The sequence below is a fragment of the Ailuropoda melanoleuca genome, chromosome 9 (genome assembly GCF_002007445.2).
Source record: "Ailuropoda melanoleuca isolate Jingjing chromosome 9, ASM200744v2, whole genome shotgun sequence".
In the NCBI taxonomy this organism is placed as follows: domain Eukaryota; kingdom Metazoa; phylum Chordata; class Mammalia; order Carnivora; family Ursidae; genus Ailuropoda; species Ailuropoda melanoleuca.
The window spans coordinates 100518636-100534484 of NC_048226.1; the positions used below are offsets into that span (position 1 = coordinate 100518636).

The 15849-nt window shown below is 47.9% G+C and overlaps 1 protein-coding gene across 9 annotated transcripts in view; it reads right to left on the reverse strand.

Moving 5' to 3' along the window:
* Nucleotides 1-15849, reverse strand: part of TRAPPC9 (trafficking protein particle complex 9) — a 601443-nt gene that overhangs the window by 546775 nt on the left and 38819 nt on the right. For 8 of the 9 annotated variants that reach the window (XM_034668653.1, XM_034668654.1, XM_034668652.1 and 5 more), the window contains exon 1: nt 6492-6641. The exons of the other annotated variant lie outside the window; for it this stretch is intronic. The gene's annotated coding sequence lies outside the window, so the exon portion shown is untranslated. Of the gene's footprint in view, nt 1-6491; nt 6642-15849 lie in introns of those variants that run through there. 9 annotated transcript variants of the gene reach the window in all.

Consider the following 15849-nt stretch of genomic DNA (forward strand, 5'->3'; position numbering starts at 1 on the left):
GCCCCTGGCAGACTTCTCAAATCCTCAAGAGTTGGGGCTAAAGGTGGAGATTTAAGGTTCTGTGTTTCTCAAAAGGAGCCACAGCTTTAAAAACAACTGCAAAACACTTATCTGGTCCAGGCCTTCGCTGTGCAGAGACAGGAAGGGGGGCCCGGTGCGGCTGGGGGAAGGCCTCGTGGACAAGGACTGCATGCAGCAGCAGTAGCAGACCCTGGGCCCTGCTGGCGGATGAAGCACCCACGAGGCCCAGAAGAACTAGTGCAGGAACACAAGACAGAGGACAAGCAGACAGGCCCTCCCTCCACAATACCCTGCAATGGGGTTTCATCAAGTTATTCAGTATGTTTGCACCCAGAATGAAGGTGGGCTATATCACAGTGCCACAGGTTACAGAAGTCGGGAATTTTGAGTCATAATGGAAATTCCAACCTGTCTTACGGCTCTTCCGTTCCAGCATGCGCTCGGTGGGCACTCTGGGCCGGGCAGGACATGAGCCATGAGTGCTCCCACATACAGATCTTTATTAACATGTGCACACATCACACACAGGCCCACCGAAGAACAGCCGTGTACAGATAAGACCGAATTAATGAAATGTAAAGCAGCCGAGCAGCACACATTATTAGCAAAAAGGATGCTGCTATCTCCTTAGCAACATGTGGCAGAGAACCGACCACAGCCGCCGAGAGCATCGAGGTGATTCTCTCTCTGGCTGTCCTTCTACGGACCGGACCGTAAGTGAGCCACATAATGTCAGCAGTGTTTTCTTTTTTGTGAAAGGCTCTGATTGAAATGAACAAGGTATAAAGCCTCATCATTCACATCCCCAGCATTTAGTGAGGACTTCCCAAGTGCCAGGCCCTGTACCGACGAAAAGACAGCGTTCCAGGTACCTTCATGAGGAGAAAGAGAAGACAGATGTTAATTCTCCCCAGTCTGATATATAAATTCAACACTATTCGGATTAGACCTCCTACCAGATTTTTTGTGGACTATAACAAATTAATTTACAGTCCAGAATAGCCAAGGAACTTCTGGAGAACCACACGGAGGAGGGGCATTGTGTCCCCGCCCCCACCCCAGAGCAAGGTCAGATACAACTGCTACGTCTAACAGGATTCAGGGTTTCTTTCGGGGGCGATGAAATGTTCCAAAAGCGTGGTGGTGGCTGCACGGCTCTGTGAATACACTAAAAACCACTAAATTGTAGACTTAAATGGGTCACCTGTATGGTATGTGAACGATATTTCAGTACATCTGTGGGGGGGGGAGACCAAATAAAAAGTACAGTCAGCACAGTACTGGCACAGGGATAGAAAGAAATATGGACTGTAATCCCACCCAAAACCAGACCCACACATACATGGCAATTTGGAATACAGCAAAGGTGCCACTGTGGGGCGGTAGGAAAGCAGAGACTCTCCAATAAATGACACGAGACAATGGGTAATCCGTGCGTAAGAAGACACATCGCGGGGTGCCTGGGTGGTGCAGTCGTTAAGCGTCTGCCTTCGGCTCAGGGCGTGATCCCAGTGTTCTGGGATCGAGCCCCACATCAGGCTTCTCCGCTATGAGCCTGCTTCTCCCTCTCCCACTCCCCCTGCTGTGTTCCCTCTCTCGCTGGCTGTCTCTGTCAAATAAATAAATTTTTAAAAAAATCTTAAAAAAAAAAAAAGATTCTCTCTCTTTCTCTACCTCTGTGCCTCTCCCCAGCTTTCTCTCTCTAAAAAAAAAAAAAGAAGAAGAAGACACATCGCCCCATCAGGAGATGGGCAAAATGCTCCCAGAGGCATCTTTGGAGATAAAACTCAAATAGCCAGGACAGGAACAGAAGGATGCCCACCTTGACGGCAACCAGGAAAAAGCAAATTAAAGCCACAGTGACAGGCCATTTCATACCCAAAATAAACTGACAAAATAAAAATTGTATTGTGGCAAAATATACATGAGATTTACCACTTTTAAGTGTACAGTTCTATGGCATTAAGGACGTTCGCACTGCTGCGCAAACATCTCCAGAAGTTCTCCATCTCCCCCACCCGACACTCTGTACTCCGTAAACAGTGATTCCCCACGCCGCTCTCCCCATGGCAGCCACCATTCTGACTTTCTGTCTCTCTGAGTTTTACTCCTCTCGGTCCCTCATGTAGGTGGAATCACATACTCTGTGTCCTTGTGTGACTAGCTGATTTCACTTGGTAGAACGTCTTCGAGGTTCATCTGCAGCAATGGGTCAGAATTTCCTTCTTCGTCAATGCTTATATCCCATTGTATAGAGATACTACTTACTCACTCATTCATCAAAGGTCACTGGGGTTGCTCCTACCTTTGGGCTACTGTGAATGATGCCAGTGCACAGACAAAACACGTTAAGCATGAAAAATGCCAAGTGTTTACCAAGATGTAGATCAAAGGAACTCTCCTAGATGACCCAGGAACTTGCCTCCTAGAGCAACTCTGGCATACGGATGGCAGGAGACATAAACAAAGGATCCTAGAAGCCAGAACTAGGGACAACACAAATGTCCACAGTCAGGAGAGTGGGCAAATAAACCATGGTCTTTTAACGCAACAGAATACTACAGAGCCCTGAACGTGGATGGCCCAGAGCGACCCTGCAGGAATGCGGCTCAATCTCAACAATATGAGGGGCCGATAAAGGAGGTTGGGGATTAATACAAGCAGAACAAAGGTCAAAAACAGGAAACATTACACAATGTATCGTTTAGGGATATTTACACACAAAGTAAAGCTTTAAAGAAAAATAAACTTGGGTAGTGGTTACTTGGGTGGCAGAGAGGAGTGTGGTTCAGGAGAGAGAAAGCAGGCTTCGGAAATTAAGCCAAATGGCAGGCTTGGAGGTGTTTGTTCGCCATTCTTTAAACTATACATAAACATCGCGTACACCTCTGCTAGAATCTGTACTTCAAAATTTTTCAAGAGTTAGGGGCGCCTGCCTTCGGCTCAGGTCCTTATCTCGGTGTCCTGGGATCAAGGCCCGAGTCGGGCTCCCTGCTCAGCGGGGAGCGTGCTTCTCCCTCTGCCTCTGTGTGCTCTCGCTCTCACAAATAAATAAATAATAATAATAAATAAATAATAAATATATAAATAAATATAAATAATAAATAAATAAATAAATAAATAAAACCTTGAAAAAAAATTTTTTTCAAGAGTTTAAAAAGGGAGAAGGTCCAAGGAGCTCACAGCCTAGTTGTCAGCAGGTCAAGTAGTTTAAGAGCTCAGACTCGGCCCCGTCCTCCACCCGCAGATTATGCTGCTGCTCCTGAAAATACCTTCCTCTCTCAGCCAGAAAACAGGAGGCACAAAGAAGCAGGGTATTACAGCTGCAGTTCCACCTGAATATTGGGGACAGCGGGTCCTGGGCATGGGTCTCAGGACAGGTGCTCAACTTCTCTAAAGTAAAATGAGAAAAAGTAGAATAGTGTATGAACTTCTCATAAAACTAAACTTAGGTAAATTTTGTAAATGCTTTATCAATATTAACTAGTACTGTAATTTATATTTAGGTAATGAACTTCCACATTTTTTGGCATTAAAACATTCTTGCTTTTATGAAATGTTGGTGAGAAGAGACGATGGTTATTTTCTCATTGTCCTGTGTGGGCGAAAATTAAAATTGACATCCCTATTATTGACCCTCCAGTTTTCTGGAATTTGCTAATCTATGAAATCCAAAAAACTAACTCACCCTGGACTAAATGATCCCTCTGGGTCCCTTCCAGTTCTGACTAGGCACTGAAAAGACACCAGCAATCAAATCCGTGCCATGGGTCAATAAACCTTACAACCTCAAGCAGGAGTTTTCCCTGAAGCAGCTCAGTATTACACACTTGTTCACTTTTGCCCCAAATTCAAAATATGCATCTTACACAGGAGGAAATCTGTCTCATATAAGCCAGAAAGAGGAAATTCACTGGGCTCTCTATAATGTATTTTATTTAGACTTCCCATCAATCCTAAGAAATGAATATCACTATTTTCAATCATACAGATGAAATAAGGCTCAGTCATTCTGCTCAAGGTCTCCTACTCGGTAGGTGATGAACCAGAGCCAGGCACCAGAGTCCATGCTTTTCCACTGGTTTCTTCAAGGGAGAAGCTGACAAAATAAGACCTGGCACTGAGCCAGTTCTAATGTCCGAGACTAATCTAATACAAATATTAAAACATCAAAAATAGGGGCACCTGGGTGGCTCAGTTGGTTAAGGGTCTGCCTTCGGCTCAGGTCATGATCCTGGGGTCCTGGGATGGAGCCCCACATCTGGCTTCCTGCTCAGCAGGGAGTCTGCTTCTCCTTCTGCCTCTGCCCCACCCCCCATGCGTGCTCACGCGCGCGCTCTCTCTCTCTCTCTCTCCTCGCAAATAAATAAATCCTAAAAAAAAAAAATCAAAAATATATTTGTTCAACATGGTAGAACACAGGTATCCATGCAAAAACTTGTCCACAAATTTCATAGCAGCATTACTCTTAAGAGTCAAACAGTGGGGGCACCTGGGTGGCTCAGTCAGTTAAGAGTCTACCCTCGGTTCAGGTCATGATCCCGGTGTCCCGGGATCAAGCCCTGCACTGGGCTCCCCACTCAGTGGGGAGTCTGCTTCTCCCTCTGACCCCCCCCTCTTGTGCGCTCTCTCTCTCACAAACTCTCTCTCAAATAAATAAATACAATCTTAAAAAATAATAGTCAAAGAGTGGAAACAACACCATTGTCCATCAACTAATGAACAGATAAACAAAATGTGGTCTATGCAACAAGAGAACCTTGCTCAGCCATCACAGGGAACAAAGTACTGATACTACTACACAGATGAACCTCGCACACATGATGCTCAAAGAGGCGAATCACAAAAGGCCACACAGTCTATGATTCCGTTTATGTGAAATGCCCACGGCAGGCAAATCCCTGGAGACAGAAAGTAAATTAGAGGCTGCCAGGGGCTGCAGGACAGAGTAAGAAGTGACTGCCAATGAGTAAGGAGCTTCATTCTGAAGTGATAAAAATGTTCTGGTACGGTGATGGTTGCATGACTGTGAATACACTAAAACTACAGCACTGTACCTTCTAAATGTGTGGATTTTGTAGTCTGTGAATGATATCTCAATAAAGCAGTTATTTTTAAAAATATTTCTTGGGGCGCCTGGGTGGCACAGCGGTTAAGCGCCTGCCTTCGGCTCAGGGCGTGATCCTGGTGTTATGGGATCGAGCCCCACATCAGGCTCCTCCGCTATGAGCCTGCTTCTTCCTCTCCCACTCCTCCTGCTTGTGTTCCCTCTCTCGCTGGCTGTCTCTGTCAAATAAATAAATAAAAGCTTTTTAAAAAAATAAAATAAAATAAAAATATTTCTTGACAGGGATGCCTGGGTGGCTCAGTTGGTTAAGCATCTGCCTTAAGCTCAGGTCAGGATCCCAGGGTCCTTGGATCTAGTCCTGCAGGGCTCCTTGTTCAGCAGGGAGTCTGCTTCTTCCTCTGCCTGCCACTCCCCCTGCTTGTGCTCTCTCTTTCTCTCTCTCTGACAAATAAATAAAATTTTCAAAAATGTCTATATTTCTTGACAACCGTTTGTCCCTGTACACCACTACTCTGCCACACAATTTAAGAGAAGCAAACATAACCTTGCCCCATCTTTAGTATGGCAATATTCCTGGGTCTCCAACATCATGCCCGGAGTGCTGTCGTTTCACGTTAACAAATACTCGCTGGGCTGGACGAGGAAGTGGCTGTAACTATTTCTCAAAAATTGACAGTCACCAGTTTAAGCTCGGGGGAGGGGGCTGATGGATGGCGTATGTCACAGCCCCCTGCCTTCAGCTCATTTTGATCTACAGCGAGCCCTGCTTTCAACATTTTATCCCCTCTCTATAAAAATACGTGAATTCAACACGCACCCTATCTGAACATCAGAAAAGTGTGGGTTAGAAGGCATTTGCTGTGGCAAGGTGCAGCGGGGGCGGATCACGAGAGGGAGAAGACCACAGGCAAGCACAGCGCTGGCACTCTTCCTTCCCCACGACCCCCGCGGGGTCAGCTGGAGCTGACCACAGAAGCTCTCATCCCAGGACCCAGCGCCTGGGGCCGCTGAGCTGGGTCGCAGGCACTCTCAATCCGGAGGACAGAGAGGAGGACAGAGACAGGAGGGTAGCCCCGGGCCGGCCGGCTGGGAGACAAGCGCGCGCCGGGAGTCTCCCGACCCCACACGGCCCGGGGGCCAGGACGCGGCAGGCGGAATAGGGGAGGGGGCCGCCGCCGCGCGCCGCAGGGAGCAAGGGCCGGGGCCCCAGAGAGGCGGGTGCGGGCACCGCCCGGGACAGGTGTGCGGCGGGCGCCGGACAAGCTAACTGGCTGGGGCGGGTGTGAAGTGGACCTCGGCCCGGGCAGGTGCAGGCTGACTCGCGCCCTCGCTCGCCGCCACACACAGGCAGCCCTCCCGCAGCCGGCCGACCCCCGGCCCGGAACCCCCACCTCGCACTTACACAGCCGGCGGCCCGGGCGCGAAGCGGGAGCCAACGGCCTGGCAGGCGGCGGGGCCGAGCAGCCTCAGCGACCGCTCCCCCTACTCAAGAGCTGGCGCTTCCGACCGGCGGCCGCGCCGGCACCCTCCTGCGCATGCTCGGGGCCGGGCCGGGCCGGCGCTCCGCTCCGGGTTTTGGGAGGGACGCAGCCGGGGAGCGGGACTGGAGAGCAGGGGAGGGGAGTGGAGGGGAGGAGGAGTAGCGGGGACAGAAAAGCTTCCGCTCCCGGGGCGGGGCACGCCGAGGGAGGGGCCTGCCCCGTCTCCGCGCCACTTTCTAACCCCTCTAGGCGCGCCGCCCAAATTTCAGCACCTCCGGGGCAGGGGGCGCCGGCGAGACCGCTGCGGCTCCCTGCCGCCCCGGAGACCAAGCACCCACAGGCGTGGTCGCTGATGTTCAGGACTACCTGTGGGCTGAATAAGCGCGCCTTCCGCAGGCTAGGCAAGCCTCCCCGGCGTGCTTTATCCGCGCAGCCTTGGGGGCTGGGCGGGGACGCGCGCCGGAGCCCTGTCCCCAGCTCTCGTGGGTGGAGCCACTCCCCGCCTGGAGGGCCCCAGCAGTCCATCCACAGGGAGGGTGGGGAACAGCTGTTCCCGAGGGCAGAAGCCACTTTAGGATTTAAACTTCTCTGTTAAAAATAAATACATAGGGGCGCCTGGGTGCCGCAGCGGTTAAGCGTCTGCCTTCGGCTCAGCGTGATTCGGAGTTATGGGATCAAGCCCCACATCAGGCTCCTCTGCTATGAGCCTGCTTCTTCCTCTCCCACTCCCCCTGCTTGTGTTCCCTCTCTCGCTGGCTGTCTCTATCTCTGTCAAAAAAGTAAAATCTTTAAAAAAAAAAAAATGAATACATAAAACCGAGTTCACATACATACCTTAGAGCGTCCATAACCCATTTGGAAAGATGCACAAGACATTGTTAACAGTGTCATCTCCAGAAAGTCTGGGAGAACAGGATGGTGGAGGAACACGCTCTCTCCCTTCTGTACCTTTGTGTTCTGTTTACATCTATTTCTTTTTCAAATGAAAAATGTTTTTAGGGGTGCCTGACTGGCTCAGTAGATAGAACATGCAACTCTTGATCTCAGGGTCCTGAGTTCAAGGCCCACGTTGATCACGGAGCCTACTTTAAAAAAATAATGTAATGGAAGAATCGTCCCCTCAGCAAATAACAGCAGACAGGAAGAACTAAGCCATCACCTTTGCTTTAAGCCAGCAAGCATTTATTGACTCTTTGCTATGTGTGCAGTTCTGTGTTATGACTTATTTTATTATTCATATTTTTTATAAAATAATAATATGCTATCCCTCATCCCTGCCCAGGGTCAGTGGTCAACCAATTTTTTTATTGAATTGTTTTCCAAAGAGTAGGAATGCGTTATAAGCAGAACACATCTTCAGGGCAAAGCAGGTGAAGCAGATTTCCAGCATATGCCAGAGAGCCAGGAAGTGTCTTCAATAGACACCGAGGGAGAGTGCCTCCAAGACACCACAGAAGGATGCCCACAGGGGCTGCTCCACGGCCTTAAGAATACAGGTTGACAGTTACAGAAAACAGACATTACGAGATGCCACCCTTGATGGAGGTCTATGTGCCAGGAACAGAGCTCTACTGCTTAGCTCACTCTGTCTTCTAAGATCCATGCAAGGTAGCTAGCTATTCTTAGTGCTGAGTTCCAGAAAGGACACACCACTTGGCTGGGGTTGCACAAGTGGCTGGTGTTATTTAGGGATTCAGATCCAGGGCTGTCTGAGTCCATGGCCTGTGCTCTTTCCACAGTCCTTCTCTGTTCCTATTCTCTTTATAAATGGATAAGGCAAGCAATTTAGAAAGCAATATTGAAAGCTGGCAAAAGGAAACATAGCTATTTTAGTACAGTGTTTCTCTATTTACTATGTATTCACTTACAGTAATTTTATTGTTCCAGCAAATCTGTGAGAGAGAGACTATCCTCTCTCAGGATGAGAAGACCGAGGCTCAGAGAAGGTAGGGGCTTGCATTAAACTGATCCATCGGGGTATCCAGGCCTGTCTTCTTCCTGGAGTTATTCACCTTTCATAGCTTTAACTTTTCCTGAGCATCTCATCTGAATGTTCAGAATTCAAAAATGACAGCAAAACCTGCTCTCAAGGAGTTTGTAGACGCTTCGAATTGGATGGGTAAGAACCTCTAACATAATCAGGTCCAACCTCACACCCACACCAGATCCCCCCCTACAAAAGTCCTAACAGGGATGGAAAGCTCGATGATACAGAGCTCTGTTAGAAAGTTCTCCAGCTGGGGTGCCTGGCTGGCTTAGTCTGTGGAACATGTGACTGTTGATCTTGGGGTCGTGAGTTCTAGCCCCACGTTGGGTGTAGAGATTGCATAAAAATAAAACCTTAGAAAAGAAAGAAAGAAGGCTCTCCAGTAACACAAGGTAGAATCTGAGGCTTCCCTGAAACATCAAATCATAGAGTCACAAAGATGAGAACCAATGCCCAGGAGATTTTGTGGAGTTGAGAATTGTCACTGAAACATGAGTCAAAAGTACAATCAAAGCACCCACGCCATCACTCACCAACTAAATAACCTCAATGTCTTCATCCATAAAATGAGGGTAAGCACTTCATGAGGCTGTCACCAGGATTAAATAAAATTGGGTATGAGAAAACATTTGGAGACACAGTAGGACAGACATAAGTTTCATTTTAATGATGTCACATGCTACTCATATAGCTTTGGGATAGGGTGACCATATATCTTGATTTGCCTGGAACAATCCCAGTTCATGCCCATTGTCCTGACTAAAAGTGTTCTGGTTGGGCGACCTTTGGGACACTTTGGGCAAAGTCCATCATCCCTCAGGATTTCTGAACCCCCAACAGTATTACATAGGGTTTCTGACTCCCTTCCATGCTGTAGGGCTCCCCCCTACCCTGCAGTCTACTCAAATGTGTGGGCCATGTCTCACTTGGGCTTTCTAGTGCCCAAGCTAAAAGGAAAGGGATTCATTTACTCAACTACATATATTTAGTACCACTAAAAACCAACCACTTGAGCAGGTCTTTCACATGTATTCCCTCAAAATGATACAATCGTGGTAGCTACCATCTACCTGGCAGGTAATATGCAATGTACTTGTCACAAATTTCTCATTTAATCCTCACAAGCACCTTATAAAGTAGCTTGTTCTAATTTAAGGGGACTAAGCAATAACATTCCTTTATTCCCCCTTCTTGATGTGGAACAATTGAGAAACGACACAGGGAATCAGACGATGGATATTTACAAGTCAGTTTTATCACCAGTATGTTGGTTGAAGGGGGTGCTTTGGATCTGGAACCAAAATTTTGCTTTGGGTTTACGAAATCCTTCCCCTTAGATTTATTCAGCCTCAATTCAGCTAAGAATTATCTCAGCCAGCGCTGGACAACCAGAGCCCCCCCCGAAGGGCCCGAAGTCGCAGGAGCTAATGAGGGGCAAAGCTGGGGTTCCACACCAAGGAGAGCACCAAAGCTGGTTTTCAACCTCACGACCCAAAGACCTGTGGACGTCAAGTGATGGAAGTGGCTCAGTCACTGCGCGCGTGGCCGGATTCCAGCTCAGGCCTTCCCGTGTGCGACTGCTGCTGTCAGGGGAAGGAGCTCTCAGGGAAGGTCCCTGCAGTAGGATGGGGTGGCTGTCACCTCCCTCTGCACGAGTACAGAAGAGAGGCGGTGAGGTTGCACAGAAAGGAGGGAAACAGCGAGAGTGCCAGCCAGATCCTGGACTCCCGGAGTCCGACTCCTGTCTGAATCCCCAGCGCCCAGCACCGGCTCTGACACAACGTCCTCTCAGGGAAAGCTGAGTGAATCAATCCATTCTGTGAATGAACGAATGAATGAAACTGCAGAGCCCGCCAGAGGTCGACAGCGGCTCCCCCAGCGAGACTTCTAACTGACCAATCAACCCCTTCGTTCGCGCACCACGCCCCCCCCGCCACGCCCTCCCCAGCCCGCCCCTCCGCTATTCCACCGGCTACGCGGAAACCCCGGAGCAGTGGATTCCCTGAGCCTGCATCGGTGGGAGTGCGCATGCTCTAGATCTGGCAGCGCCTAAGCGTCCCATAACCTCGGCTCCAAGGGGGCGGCTTTGAAAGCGACTGGTCGGGAGACGGAAGCCAGGGTCCGCCTGAGTCCCCAACACCTCCTCCCGCAGAATCAGAGTCCTGTTGGCTACTCCCAGTCCCACTGCGACAGCCCAGCTGCCCGAGGCGAGATGCTCCCAATCGGAACCTTCTCACGGGGAGAAGGGCCAGTGGCTAGCGGGCGGAAGTGACGCACGAGCGCGAGGGCAGCGGTTTCGCCCTCGTCGTCCTGGAAACCCAGCCCCCCGCCTGCGTCCCGTGTGCTGCAGCTGCTCCGAGGTCCCCGCGGGGGGCTGGCGCGCTGCGGGCGGGAAGGGACCCAGGGCCTTCCCTGTGTGCACGCGGTTATTCCGCCCAAGAATACGCCTGGGACGCCGGCTGTGTGCCCAGGCCGTGGGGACCCCGACGCGGGGGAGCGCTGGCACCTGCGCCCGGGCGACCCTCGGAAAGCCTGCCCCACCCCGGACCCCCACCCCGGCTGCTGGGTGTTGAAGCCTCAACTTCCACCTCGGAGCAGAACCCCGGCTCCTTTCTCGTTGGCCCCTAAGCCGCGCCCTGCCGCGCTTGCTGGAGCTCTCCATGCGCTTCCCTCCGTGCAGAGGGGTCTCCAGCCGGCGCAGCCCTGCTCCTGACCCTCGGCTCACGCGCCCCTTTCCCGGGCCCCACTGGTCCGAGAGGGAGGTGCGGCCGATCGGTGGTTTGCCTTCTGGTTACCGTGCTAAGCTCCCGCGCTGTTCGTTTTAAAAGTTTGCACACAGTGACTTCATTTTCAAGAGACCAGTTCTTCGTCCTCAAAGAGCTTGTCTGGGGTAACACTTGTTTGGGTTAACTTTCTTAGGTTGTTTCAAAGTCACGGAAAACTGGCACGAATTGTAAAAAGAACTCCCATAGCCTCTCTGTCCATATTCACCAACGATTCACGTTTTTGCCAAATTTATCATTCTCTAGATTGATAGACAAGTATATAAGTATATCCCAGTTGTGTGCTTTCTACGCAATTTTCCCCTGTCCAGGACCGCACGTGGCAGTCAGTTGTCCTGTATTTTTTTAGTATTATCTGGAACGGATTCTCAGCCTGTCTTTCATGACTCTAATATGTTGGAAGAATACAAGCCAGCTATTTTCTACAGTGTTCCTAAATTTGAGTACGTCTAATGCTTTCTCATGATTAAATTCGGGTTATGTATTTTTTTTGCAGAGTGCCATAGAAGTGATGTAAGCTAAGCCCTCTGCGTGTGTTATCTCAGTGGGCACACACTGTTGGTTTGTCCGTTGGGGTAACTTTGATCAGTTGGCTAGGGCGGCGTCGGCTGTCTCTCCACTGTAAATCGATGACTTTTCCTGTTGTGATTAATAAGTAATTGGTGAAAAGATACTTTGAAATGACATAACAGGCTTTTTCCACCAAACTTTCACCAATCAATTTAATGTCCACAGGAATCTCAAGAATGAATATCACACAACTTGGTGATGACTCCAACTTACTGCATTTCAAACAATGCAAATGGGCTGTGACATTTTCTCAGAAATGACTTGTTCATCTAGCAGATAATAGGTGATCAGTAAGTATTATTTACTCTGTTAGGCTTCTTTGTTTTATAGATTATTAAAGAGGTTTCCTGTTTCACCAAGTATAATTAGAAACACTTTGTTAATTTGACATTGAGGTGATTCTTGTTCATGCTAGCATCTACATCAGTGGCTGTCATATATTAGCAATAAGTTTTGGAATTAACTGAGAAAAACACACACACACACACACACAAACTACATAAATCCAAGACTGAAAAGTTATAAATGTGAGCAACTAATACTTATGTGTTTTCACCAATGCATGGTGGTCACTTGTAAAACCAGAGAGATTTAAAGATCAGTTATTATATATCCAACTTAAGAAAATCAGATTTTACATTAAAAAAAATTTTTTTAACTGCACTCCTAGGACCCAGCTGAGGACCCTCAATGGCTGCCCCACCCCCTCTAAGATTTTACATTTAAAAATAAAGTTTAAGCAAAAAACTTTCTTTTTTTTTTTAATTTTTTATTTATTTATTCGACAGAGATAGAGACAGCCAGCGAGAGAGGGAACACAAGCAGGGGGAGTGGGAGAGGAAGAAGCAGGCTCCCAGCGGAGGAGCCTGATGCGGGGCCCGATCCCACAACGCCGGGATCACGCCCTGAGCTGAAGGCAGACGCCCAACCACTGTGCCACCCAGGCGCCCCAAGCAAAAAACTTTCTTAAAGATTTATTTATATATTTTAGAGAGAGAGGGTGCATGTACGCAAATGAGGGGAGGGACAGAGGGAGACGGGGAGAGAGAATCCCAAGGGGACTTCACCACCGACAGAGTCCCATGCTGGACTGGATCCCACAACTGCGAGATCACTACCCGAGGCAAAACCAAGAGTCCCTCGCCCAACCGACTGAGACACCCAAGTGCCTCAAGGGGAAAAAAATTTTTTTAAAGAAAAGAAAAATTCTGGGGCGCCTGGGTGGCACAGCGGTTAAGCGTCTGCCTTTGGCTCAGGGCGTGATCCCGGCGTTATGGGATCTAGCCCCACATCAGGCTCCTCCGCTATGAGCCTGCTTCTTCCTCTCCCACTCCCCCTGCTTGTGTTCCCTCTCTCGCTGGCTGGCTTTCTCTGTCAAATAAATAAAATATTTTTTAAAAAAGAAAGGAAAAAAAAAGAAAAGAAAGGAAAAGAGAAGAAAAAAGGAAAGAAAAGAAAAAAGAAAAGAAAAAGAAAAAAATTCTGAGAAGGGCGGGAGCCGGGGGCGGGGTGTGGTGGGAAACACGAGTAGCTGCAATTTCCCTGTATGACCACCAGATGGCAGAACAAGCTAAATAGTGCCTCAAAAAAAAAAAAAAAAACAAAAACAAAAACCCAAACAAACATCCTTCCTTGTCTGGCCTGAGTTAGGATCTATTTGCCTTAAATTGCCTCCAAAACCTTGGATTTTGTCAGTTTGTCAGGGGAGCCTGGGTGAGTCAGTTCTGGGCAAGTTCAGAATAGACTGAAGCTAGGGAAGAATTCACAAGAGATTTAGCTGAATTGGCTGTGGCTTAATTCTTGAACTAGATGGTTTGAGAATTCATAGTATATTACATTACATTACATATTTTGTATTTTTTGTGTTACATATAAAATAAAATACAATAATCCAATTGGAAATATACGTTGTATATTACATATCAAGTTATTATAATTCAAGATATAGTATTCTTTATACCTTTTGTGTGTCTTAAATATTACAGCATTAAGGCTAATTTTTTTTTAAGATTTTATTTATTCGACAGAGATAGAGACAGCCAGCGAGAGAGGGAACACAAGCAGGGGGAGTGGGAGAGGAAGAAGCAGGCTCATAGCGGAGGAGCCTGGTGTGGGGCCCGATCCCATAACGCCAGGATCACGCCCTGAGCCAAAGGCAGACGCTTAACTGCTGTGCCACCCAGGCGACCCAAGGCTAATTTTTTTAAAAATTTGCTTATTTAAGAGAGAGAGCAGAGAGCAAGGAGAGCAGAGGAAGAGGGAGAGAGAGAATCCCAAGCAGTCTCCCCACTGAGCAAGGAGCCCATGGCAGGCTTTATCCCACGACCCTGAGATCACGACTCTGAGCCCAAATCAAGAGTCAGACACCTGACCGACTACACACCCAGGTGCCCCAAGCATGAACGTTAATTTTTAAAGGAAAGACTGAGGCTATGTCTCTGCTCTCAGACAACTTGATACAGGATTTATCTGAATTACTCAAGTAACATCGATCGAATTGTTTAAAACACATCGATCAAGTGGAAGGGTATTTTTAACCTCAATTATCCATACCTCTGTCCTTTCTTTACTTCTTTCTCTGAATCAGAGAAAGAAGATTCAGATCACTTATAGAAACAGTAGAATGGTGGTTACCAGGGGCTGGGGGTGTTGGCGAAATTGCAGAGATGTTGGTCAAAGGGTACAAACATGCAATTAGAAGATGAATAAGTTGATTATAGTCAACAGTGCTGTATTATATACTTCAAAGTTGCTGAGAAACTAGAGCATAAATGTTCCCACCACAAAAACAGAAATGATAATTACGGGATGGGATGTGTTAGCTAACACAACAATAGCAATCTTATTACAATATGTAGGTCTATCAGTTAACAGGTTACGCACCTTAAACTTACACAACGTTATATGTCAATTATAGCTCAATTAAAAAAAAAAAAGAAAAGAGGGACGCCTGGCTGGCTCAGTCAGTAGAGCATGGGACTCTTGATCTGGGGTCATGAGTTTGAGCCCCACTTTGGGAACAGAGATTACTTTTAAAAAGTTAAGGATTCCACTCAAACTGAATCAAGGCTAACGGAACGGATCTGAATCATGTGCCACCTGACGGAATGCAGGAAAGAGAACAGAGCACCGCTTCTGTGATGTCCCTGCCAAGCGTGCGTGACCTGGATTTAGTCAGGAAGAAACCACAGATAAGCCAAAACTAGGGGCATTCCACAAAAGAGCTGACCTGTGATCTTCGAAAGCAAGTGTCGGGGTCTTGCAAGCCAAGGATAGACTGAAGAACCATTCCAGATTAGAGAAGAATGAACAGACGGTACAAATAAAGTCAAACATGATCCTGGACTGGATCATTTTGCTAAAAAAAAAAAAAAAAAGAAGGAAAAAAGAAAAGGACCAGCTGGAGATTTGAGTGGAGTCAGTCTGAGTCTCAGATGATACCGATGTTATCAGTGCTAATGTCCTGATTTTGATGGTTGTGTTGCGGTCTGGCAGGAGAATGTCCTCATTTGTGGAAAACACACACTAACCTGTTTAGGGGTATCAGGACAACAGGTCAGCCACTTACACGAAAATGGTTCGGGAATAAGTTATTTGTACTGTACTTGAGACTTAAGTTTGCAGCTGTTGGAAAATCATTAAAAGTAGAACTCCAGGGGCGCCTGGGTGGCACAGTGGTTAAGCGTCTGCCTTCGGCTCAGGGCGTGATCCCGGCGTTCTGGGATCGAGCCCCACATCAGGCTCCTCTGCTATGAGCCTGCTTCTTCCTCTCCCACTCCCCCTGCTTGTGTTCCCTCTCTCACTGGCTGTCTCTATCTCTGTTGAANTTGAAAAAAAAAAAAAAAAATCTAAAAAAAAAAAAAAAAAAGTAGAACTCCAAAGAAAGTCCAAGCAGCTAAAACTACACCGTGCTTTCCTGGCCTGACTCAGAGGTACTGA